Source organism: Vicugna pacos, chromosome 16 (assembly GCF_048564905.1).
Source record: "Vicugna pacos chromosome 16, VicPac4, whole genome shotgun sequence".
Lineage (NCBI taxonomy): Eukaryota > Metazoa > Chordata > Mammalia > Artiodactyla > Camelidae > Vicugna > Vicugna pacos.
The window spans coordinates 42,607,469-42,618,829 of NC_133002.1; the positions used below are offsets into that span (position 1 = coordinate 42,607,469).

Genomic DNA, 11,361 nt, shown 5'->3' on the forward strand with positions numbered 1-11,361 from the left:
TGGAACAGGAGAAAATATTCGCAAACGGTGAGACTGACAAAGGTTTAATTTCCAGAATATGTAAACAGCTCATACAACTTAATAACAAAAAATACCCAGCCCAATCCAAAAATGGGCAGATGACTTAAACAAGCAATTCTCCAATGAAGATGTACAAACGGCCAACAGGCGCATGAAAAAATGTTCAATAATGCTAATTATCAGAGGAATGCAAATCAAAACTACAATGAGCTATTACCTCACATCAGTCAGAATGGCCATCATTCAAAAGTCCACAAATGATAAATGCTGGAGAGACTGTGGAGAAAAGGGAATCCTCCTACACTGCTGGTGGGAATGTAGTGTGGTGCAGCCATTATGGAAAACAGTATGGAGATTCCTCAAAAAACTAAAAATAGACTTATCATATGATCCAGCAATCCTACTCCTGGGCATGTATCCGGAGGAACTCTAATTTGAAAAGATACATGCACCCCAATGTTCATAGCAGCACTATATACAATAGCCAAGGCATGGAAGCCACCTAAATGTCCATTGACAAATGACTAGATAAACAAGCTGTGGTATATTTATTCAACGGAATACTACTCAGTCATAAAAAAGAGTAACATAGTGCTATTTGCAGGAACATAGATATACCTAGAGATCATCATTCTGAATGAATTAAGCCAGAAAGAGATAGAAAAATACCATATGGTATCACTCATATGTGGAATCTAAAAAAAAAAAGACAAATAAACTTATTTACAAAACAGAAACAGACTCACAGATAAAACAAACTTATGGTTGGAGGGGAGAGGGTGGGAAGGAATAAAATGGAGTTCAAGATTTGCAGAAACTAACTAATATATATACATAATAGATAAACAACAAGTTTATATTGTATAACACAGGGAACTTTATTCAGTAACTTACAGTAACTTATGGTGAAAAAGAATATATGTTCCTATATGACTGAAGTATTGTGCTGTACACCAGAAACTGACACACTGTAACTATATTTCAATTTTTTAAAAAAGGATATTGCTTTAAAAATGTTAGAAATAACATCTTTTTGTTTGTTTTAATGGATGTAGTGGGGACCTCGTGCAAGCTAAGCATGCACTATACCTACTCCCCAGCAAGAATATCTTATGTGGGAGTCAACCCTGACTCTTCTTTCCTCTATATGCAATCAATTACCTGGATCTGCCAAGTTTACTGCCTCAATTCTCTGTCTACCCTTACCACTAATACCATAGTTCACACCATCATCTCTCACCTGGACTAATTTCAAAATGTCCTCGTAAATATAGTCTTGGCCTATTAATACCTATCTTGTACTCAGCCCCAGAATCATCTATTTAAAATATAATCTAACCCAATCCCTTCTTTACTTAAAAATAACCCGTCACTGGTTCCCTATTTTTTATTTAACAAATATTTAAATAGCACTTACTATATGCTAGTCATTGCTTTAAGTGTTTTAGCAGTGTTCATTTACACTTCGCTCAACAGCCCAAACTAAAACAAAAAAATACCTCAATTCCTCACTTTCTTCATTTCTCTCACTTCCTGTATCAAACTGTTTACCAATTATACATATTCAGTCTCTCTCAAATCCATTCTTTCAACCTGCATTGCCACTTAAATAGATTCCACAGGGCTATCTCCCTTCACCCACTCCACAGCTACATTTTCCACAATGCTGACAGCTGCCTTTTTAAAAAAGAAATCTAGTGATGTCACTTATCATAACTTAAAATCATCCTCTGGCACCTCAAGGGCAAAAACAGTAGTTCTCAAAAACAATCAACTAGGGAGCTTATTGATAATGCAGCTATCCCAGGTGCCCCCCAAACAGGGAATTTTTATTACATAAGTCTATAAGATAGAGCCTGGAAATTTATATTTTTAACAGGTAAAAATCTACATCTGATGAAGATGGCCCATGTGCAACCCTGCTTTACAGGACAGATCATGACAATGTACTCACTCTATACTCACCTATCACTCCAGCCATACTAAACTACATGGAACTTCCTCACCAACCAAGGTGTACTTATGAGATTTGGTACAAACTACTCCCCAAACAAAGTAGTAAGATGTCTTCAAAAATGTTTAACATCTTTGTGAAGACCTCCCTGAAAACTTTGGGCCCTCATCTCACCAAGTACATATTTTGATTATTGCACTACCTTTGCATGTTAAATATGTTTATAAATTTTAAGATCTTTGAGGGCAAGGGCTGACAATCATGCTTGTATCCCCAATGCTTGGAATGCAATATATCTAAATAAATGTTTGCTGGACAGAAAAATTAGTGAAAATTTTGAAGAGAAACAAAAATATGTAGTAGTGTTGAATAATTTTTTTAAAAGCAGAAGCCCTACAAGATTCTCTGTACAAGTGATACAACAGAAGGGCAAGATATAAAACTGCAAAACTGTAATAATTGCAATTCTCAAGAATTATCTCGATCTTAAATTACAAATTCTCCTTAATGTAAAATAAGTATCTTTCAGGACATAGATCCACCAGTTTTGGTTTTAAAGTAAGAGTCCAATCACTCAAAAATATTTTGTTTCCTGCTGCAGGACTTAAAATGTTTTTGAGGAAAAAGAACAAGGAGGATTCAAATACTAGCATAGAACCAATGAATAAGATACTCTATTTGCTTTGCTTCTCAGGTAACAGCAGTCTCTCACTAAAGGAGCCCCAAAATGCACACTTCTTCTCTAAATCCCAACACTGAATTTTATTCTCAGAGTAATTTCTAGAGGAATATATAATTCACTCAAATGTAGCTTCTTCAAAGAGTTTCTGTGATCTTTATTCTCCAAACTATTGTTGAAATATTTTATTTTTTTTAATGAGGGGAAATTGGGGGTTATTTAAATAATAATATTAAAAATTCTAAACAAAATTTTCCTGATAGTTAAAATAAAGATGTAAATTTGTTTTAATAAGTGGGGGAGAGGAGGCAAATCTGCCTTACAAAACAATTCCAAATAACATATGTAAACAGACCACATCCCCTCCTCCAGGACGTGGAACTTGACTCACTTCCAAAGGATAAAAGTAAGAGAAAGAAAGTATAATAATTTTCCAAGAAAATTGGCAAACACTACACTAACCAAGTGATAAAAGTTAGCATAACCATTGATGTTTTGTAGGAATCATGAAGCCTCTGACATGATGTGATGAGAAGTGCACTTCACCTCTGTGGAAATTTTTGCCCCCAAAACCCATAAATCATCTAATTATGGAAAAAAATTAAAAACCAGTTTGCGGGTCATTTTACAGGATACCTGACTTTGGGCTACTCAAAGATTGTCAAGATCATGAAAAAACAAGGAAAGACTGAGAAACTGTCACACACCAAGGAGACTGAGGAGATATGAAAACCAAATGCAATGTGGTACCCTGGCTTAAATTTGGAACAGAAAGAGGAAATGGAAAGGAATGGAATAGAAAACCCAGTGAAATCCAAATAAAGCCTGGAGTTTAGCTAATAGTAAATACCAAGATAGACAAATGTATCACAGAAATGTAAGATGGTAACAATAGGGAATATTGGGCGCAGGATATATACAAGAACTCTCTGCACTATCTTTACAACTTGTCTACAAATTCAAAATTTTTCCAAAATAAAGTTTATTTAAAAAGAAAAATGGGAAAAATGTGGATTTAAATTAATATTTAAAATTACAAACAAAATTTTTGTTTGTTAAAATAAAGACATAAATGTACTTCACAGTTTAAATATTTATTAGCAACATAATTTTATATTAAAAAAACTGAATTTTTCCATTTGGCATTGATTTATATAGCACTTCTTGCCTACTAAGAGACACTGAAGCCATCACTGGTTTCAGATACACATAATAGATATCAAATGGGAAAGAATCCCCAGTACTAATTCTTAAGAAATATACTTAAAACTCTGAGAACTATATTAACATATTAATGACTGCTTATTTATATGATTAAACTGTATGTTAATTCTCTTCCTTAAAAAAGTCTCCAACAATAAAAAACATCTACGAAGGATCTACAGGCCTTGTATCATTCAATAAGAGCAATCACCCTATCAGTTAAGCACTTTCAACATCATCCATTTATAAATAAGGAAACTGAGGCTACTCCTCAAGGCTCATAACTGATAAATTGTGGAGTCAGGATTAGAATCTAAAATATTCATATATGGTTTTAGCCAACAGCTTCATTAATTTTCTCTGATAATGCTAAATGCATAGCTTTCTCCTACCCTTAAAATGTAAATCATCCTAATAAAAAAATGAAATAGAAACACCATTAAAAAAAAAAAAGATAACAGGAAAAAGACATACAAGCACCCAAAAGATACAGGAAAAGGTGCTCAACATCCTTAATCATCAGGGAAATATGAATCAAAACCACAATGACCTCATACCTGTTAAGAGAGCTATTATCAAAATGACGAGAAAAAACAAGTGTTGGCAAGCATGTGGAGAAAATGAACCCTTGTGCACTGATCAGAATGCAGTGATTTTGGAAAACAATATGGAGGTTCCCCCCAAAATTAAAAATAGAACCACCATATGATTCAGGAACTTCACTTCTGGGTATATATCTAAAGGAAATGAAAATACTAACTTGAAAAGACATCTGAATCTCCATGTTCACTGCAGCATTACTTATAACAGCTAAGAACCTGGAAACCACCTAAGTCCATTGATAAATGAACTGATAAAGAAGATGTGCTATATATATTATAATGAAATATTATTTAGCTATAAAAAAGAATGAAATATTGCCATTTATGACAACACAAATGAACACTGAGGGCATTCTGCTAAGTGAAATCGTCAGATAGACAAATACTGTTTGATCTCAAACTTACATGTGGAATATAAACAAACAAACAAAAAAACTCAACTCATAGATACAGAGAACAGATTGGCAGTTGCCAGAAGTAGGGAGTGGGAGTAGAGGTGGGAGGATGGGGATATGAGCAAACATGGTCAAAGGTACAAACTTTCGGTTATAAGATAAATAAGTCTTGTGGCTGTAATGTACAGCAAAGTGACTACAGTTAGCAATACTATATTGTAATATCTGAAATCCGCTAAGGAAGAGACCTTAAAAGTTTGACAACTGTACCTAAGAGTGGTGATGATTGTTAACTAAACTTATTGTGGTAATCATTTTGCAATACATACATATATCAAATCATTATGTTGTACACTTAAAACTAATACAATGTTATATGCCAGTTATGTTTCAATAAAGATAACAGGGGTAAAAAATTAAGTTAACAAAAATACCAAATAATCAATACAAATGACTCTTTACTTTCCCTTCTTTTGCAGTCAGAATATTTTTGATAAAATAAAGAAATATGGAAGGGAAAAATAGACAAAATATATGCCTTATGCATATAAAAGGCAATTATCAAAGAACATATCCTTTCATCTTTGCCATAGATTAAATGTGGATTAATCAACATGCAAAATTTTAATAACGTAAGCTTTCAAAAATTAAAATCCTTCATTTCCCAGATTCTTAATTTCACTGTTATCAAAAGACAGTCTCTCAAAAATTTCTTTTTTAAATTTATTTGTAAATTTTTTAATTGAAATAGTTTACAACGTGTCAATTTCTGGTGTACAGTATAATGTTTCAGTCTTACATATACATACATGTTTGTTTTCATTAGAAAATTTCTTAACAGCCTCAGCTGTCAATGATTCTTGTCAACACATAAGAGCTCAAGGAGCAGATAATCAAAATGCAAAGAGTAGATAATTACAAAATGCAAATGTAATTTGTCCAGTCAGGTTAATTCACTTCTTACAGGTGAGAGTTTTGTAGTCCTGGTACAACTATGTCAGAAGTATGACCCTGTGCCTGCGACAACATAAAATCTCTGTAAAGGAAGGGTGAACACTTTTCCCTCCTTCACCTTAATTCCCAAGAGATCACTGGAAGTTAGCCATTACAAAGAACTATAGGATAGCATTTCCTTTCATATAACCCTGTATTCAATCAAATGCAAGAAGTATTTATTGAAATATTAATTTAATATTTAATATTAATTTACTAATATTTAATTATCAATACTACCTATATGCATGCAGCAAGTATTTACTTATTAATACTACTATAAAACAGTACTAGGTATTTTCTGGGAGTCCCTACTCAAATGTCTAATACAAGTAAAATAGTTAACAATACAAGATCATGCTAGTAAGTGCCAATTTTAATGATGCAGGCAATAAATGCCACCAGTTTTCACCATTTTAGAAAAGAAATTAACAAACATATGAAAAGTCCATTTTGTCAAAAGAGAAAGGAATGATTGATCATGCAAGGAAATAACCCAAATGGTTCAGTGACTACAATATTGACCTCATTCTAGCTACTAACCTAACATGTGACCTTAGGAAAATAAATTTTCCGAATTTTAGTTCTCATATCCATAAAAATGCCATTCTTAGCTGACAGAATAAATGAAATGCCACCTTCAATATATTTATAAAGTTCTAGGGAAATGTTTGCAACGATGTTAAATGACAATAACTTTAAAGGATACTGTTCCAGAAGTATCCTTAATAAATCACATATCAATCCTAACTAGGTAAGTTTCAACTAAAAGCCACCTTCTTTTAAAGCGAAAACAATAAATCAAAATAATAAGCCCTTATGATACTTGGACCCAATGACTGACTATAAAGCATTTCACAAATATCAATTAAAATTTTTAACTGCTATGGCAAGAGTAAAAATTATACACACAGCAAAAGTTAAACTAAGGTTCCACTTAAATGACTAGCCAAAGTGTCATATCAAACCAGCAACAAAGTTAAAACAATTCAAAAAGCCTTCACTGCAGTTAACTATTAAGCATCTTTCTTCATGAAATGCAGATTTCTCAAAACATCTGGCCTTCAGCAACTAGGGTTCACATTACAGTTAAGCATCTTCAGGAGAAAAGGTTACTTTATCTTTTCAGAAGTCATATACCACTATTTTACTTTAAACAGAGCAACTTAAGTTAAAAAAATAGTTGTAAAGTGGCCAAAAATTCCCACTTTAAACTTAATTTCTCTCTTTCCAAAGTGTATGCAAACAGATTACCTGTTATAATTAAATATTTTCACAACAGAAACTTACAGGGAAAAAAAAAAAAAAAGGACCACAGCAGACATGGCAGGCGTGGTTTAAAACCAACTGAGCCTCAAGTCCCTTTGGCAAAAGAGTGAATGACACACTGCTTTAGAACTCAATGGGAAGAATTGGAAAATTCACTCTGATTGCCCTAAGATTTTGCTTTGGGTTTGTTTTTTGAGATATCTCCATCCTAATGCTGACAATTTTCATAGTTTCTATGGCTTATCTATTAAGATGACAAATTGTGAATAGTATGAATCACATGTAAACAAAAAGTTAAGGTCCTATTTTTTTCTTGGACACTGAAAATATGAGCCATAAGGTAAAGTCATATACATAGCATTATTTATTGCATAAGAGAGAAACATTTACATTGAAAAAATACAATGAAACATGGATGGTCTGGCTGGAAAACCAAAAATTACGATACTGATTCTTCCCTTCTAGAAACATCTCTAAATCTTCTACATACTGGAGTAACTGTATCTGGAAAAACAGATACCAAGTAATTCTACTAAAAAGTGAATACATCCCATCCCAATCTCATTAGAAGTTTCATAAATATATGATTTGAAGAATTTTAAAAATTGATCTCCAAATTAAGCAAAAGATTCCACCATATGTATCAGCCACATACAAAGATACACATTTGAAACTAAAAGCTCTCTTAGCTTAAGTCAAATTATTTTAAACTCCTAATTAACTAATAATCTACTGAAAAATCATGGCTCTTAGTGTACTTTTATAGCTACAAATACTAGGGATGGGGATATGTCAGATACATAGCACAGTGGATTATCATTCCTAACCTCATTCCTCACCATATGAACCCTTCTACTTTTTAATCACATTAAAAATAACAAAAATGTAAAAACATATCATACATTGACAAAAAGTCATCAGACTCATCATTTACCACATGAATCTGACGTTTTTCTGAGGGCATCTATTCACATGAATGCTGATACAAGACATAAGAGTGACATACCCTCTCTTATATTAGTATCCTACTAAAAGGTCTCTTTCAAGGGACAACACAAGAGAAAAGGTCTATATAAAAAGCATTTAACAAATTATCTTATCCTTTCTTACTCACTTTGATGTTCATTATTTAAAAATCACAGATTTACTGTCTAATGCAAACTAAAGTTAAAGAAAACATCTGTAATGTTCTTACTAGAGTTTTGCAATATTTCTACTATTTCTTGCCAAATATTTCTGGCATTCATTAATTTATACTTACTTGACTAAAACGATTAAAAAAAAAAAGAAGGGTGTGTATGACAATAAGTATCTGCTTAGGGCAGAGACATTGCTTTTTATCCCAATCATTTAATACCCACCTTGCAAAAAAGGTGGAAACTAAAAACATGAGGTTTTAAGATTTACTACAGAGAAATGCCTTTGTTGTAGCACCAATTAGCATCAAATAACCTAACAAAACATAAGCAAGAGAAAAACGCTGTGAAAGGGCAATCTAGCATTTCACAGCTTCTGCTCTTACTCCACCCAGTCTCTTCGGCTCAATGGCTGTTCACAGCATCCACAAATATTAGCCCATTTTTTAAAACGGAGGTGGAGGAGAGGCACCGAAATAGGCTAGCTACATCAAAATCAATATATACAGAAATATTTTGTAAAAAATTGGGTTCCATTCTCTGATTTATAAAAATAACACTTCATATTTGTTTTAGGAGATCCTCCCCTTGTGAACAATACAAACAATGATCATTTATAAGAGAACAAGAAAGAATAAATCACCCTAAATACAGATTACTCTTCTGCCTTAATAAAAACTGCAATTTGCAACTGCCAATTATTCTGCAAAACTGTGTCCTGAAAGATACCCATGAGAGATTAAAAGGTAGTTAATGCCTTAGACCCAAATCAGAATTTTTTAAGTGAAAGCTTTTAATATATTCAAAATCGTATCACTACCAACATACCCAAGCAGGAAATTTTCCTGATTAAATGACTGGATCTTGCAGCAATCAAACCCTGCTGCACCCCACCCCCAAAAAAATAAAAAAAAAAGAAAGAAAGAAAAAGAAAAAGAGAAAGAGAAAGAAAATTCAAGCAAACACTACCCTGGCAAAAGGGGAGGGATGACATTTCTGGTATGAAAGGCCCAAGCACTGTCTCCTCCGCCCTAGCCTCAAAATGGAATTCACACAAAACAACTCACCTTTCAACAAAAACAGAATTACCAAAAATGGCACAGTTTTTTTGTTTAGCCTTTAAAACGTTATGAATTTCAAAGACTGTGTGTTAAAGGAGAGGTCGGAATAACACTAAAATCTTTATTCTCTCCCGGTTGCCTCTTAAGCAAAGGGGGAGGAGGGGACCTTGGCATGACATCGCCCATTGAGAAGGAGACCACAAATCTGGTTCTTCCCTTCCAAAGCACAATCTCTTAACCAAGGATTGACATAAATTGGATCCAAACCCCAACCCCCAAAGAAAATCTCCTGCCCTCCTCCCAAGGAGTTTCTTGCTAAGTCACCGAAGACAAGCAGGATAACAAATAAAGCCAAGACACCTCGCTCTCTCATTTCAGACATTGAAAAACCTTCTCCTCCTCTCCACTCTTCTGTTTAGAGAAGTGGAGTTAAAATTTGCCCACCACCTCAAAGACATTTTCTCACCTGGGAGGTTAAGGAAAGCACTGCGTTTCCTAAATGAGTGGGGAGATTAAATCAGATGAAGGAGAAAGGCTAAGGGCCTCGAAGCTCGGTGTTACAACGTCAAAAGGCAACTCCCGTTTAAGGAGCCGGTGGCAGAAAGAAAATCCTGCCTGATTTGGTGGGTGGGCGCTGCGGATGGTTCGGTGGTTCGGGCCGCGCCTCCTTAGTGGGTGCAGAGGCTGGACCACCGCAGAGAGGCCAGGGAAGGGTTGGGCCATCATTCTCAGGTCAACCCCATCCTAAGGACAGGTGGGGGACGGAACGCCTGAAGGCCTATGGGTGCCGAGATGGCTCTAGGCTGAGCCCGGTCCCTGAGCGTCAACCGCGGGTGGGGTGGGGACTGCAGAGCTCGCCTTCCGCAGCCGGAGAGCGGAGGGCCGAACCTTTTCCCCAAGATCAGAGAGCGACCTACTCTCCACGCCCTTCCTACCGAAGAATACTTTTCTTGCTAAGTCACCGAAGGAGGAGGGCGATCCCTTACCGAGGACGGCCGCGGGTGGAGTCGCGGCGGCCCTGGCACCCCTCAAACCCGGGCCGGGGAGGAGGGGAGCGAGGGCAGCGCCCTCCCCGGCCTGTCCCCCCTCCTCTCGCGCCTCTCACTCAACGGCCGTCGCGGCCGCCATTTTGAGAGCGAGGAGAGAAGAAGAAGGAGGAGGCGGCGGCAGGGGGAGGGGAGAATGGGAGGGAGGGGACCGGCGCAGCCACATCGTCAGGCTGCCGGGCCCGGCCCGCAGCTGCCCGAGCGCTGTGGAGAAGACAGAAGACAGGGCGCAGACCCTCGCCGCCTTACCGGAGCGCTGCACCGCCGCCTCCGCAGGGCCTCTTCCTTCCTTCACTCCCATCCACCGGCGGGGGAGGGGGAGAGGGAGAGGGAAGGGAGGAAGGAGGGAGGGAGGGAAGGAGGGAGGGGGAGGATGGCGCGCTGGGCCCGGTCCTGGGGAGGGGGAGGGGAGGGGAGCAGGCGGGCTCCTCAGCCGTTCCGGGGCTCGAGCTCAAGCCCAGCGCTCGCGGTTTCTCTCGCTCGCGCCCAAGCGCTCCCCTCCTTCTCCTTCTCGCTCCCTGGACCCCGGGGTCGCTGCTCGTTCGCTCGTTCACTCGCTATCTCGGCCGCCGGACTCCGCCGCCGCCCCGCCGCTCCAGCTCCGTCTGTCACAGGAGCTGCCCCAACGCCCTGACGTCACCGCGCCGCCGCCGCCGCCGCCCCAGACCCGCGGGGAAGAGGGAGGGGAGGGGGCCGGGAGCGGAGGAGGGACTGCGGCGCATGCGCCAGCGAAAAGCTCAGGGTCGGGCCCTGAGCCTTGGTGCCTTCCGCTTAGTGGGCGGGCGGCTGGTGCGGTTTGGCGGTACCCAAGGGGCGGCGGGCGAGTTTGCGCCCCAAGGCGCTTCTCGCGCTCCGCACGCCTCTGTAACCTGGGAAAAGGCTCCCCATTCCCTTTTCCTAGACTCTCGTCTGACTGTTCTGGCCCCTCAAGAACTCCGGCTCTCTTCACTTCCCCGCCGTGCTCTTGCCCACAAACGGCGCTCTCCCCGCTAATAGCGACCA

At 38.1% G+C, this 11,361-nt stretch overlaps 1 protein-coding gene across 4 annotated transcripts in view; it reads right to left on the bottom strand.

Annotated features, from left to right (window-relative positions):
- Positions 1-10,987, bottom strand: part of PAFAH1B1 (platelet activating factor acetylhydrolase 1b regulatory subunit 1) — a 63,791-nt gene extending 52,804 nt beyond the window's left edge. For 2 of the 4 annotated variants that reach the window (XM_006219064.3, XM_031685408.2), the window contains exon 1: positions 10,609-10,987. The gene's annotated coding sequence lies outside the window, so the exon portion shown is untranslated. Of the gene's footprint in view, positions 1-9,779; positions 10,434-10,608 lie in introns of those variants that run through there. The other 2 variants (XM_072939023.1, XM_072939025.1) reach the window with 2 other exon arrangements.
- Positions 10,988-11,361: the final 374 nt, after the last annotated feature.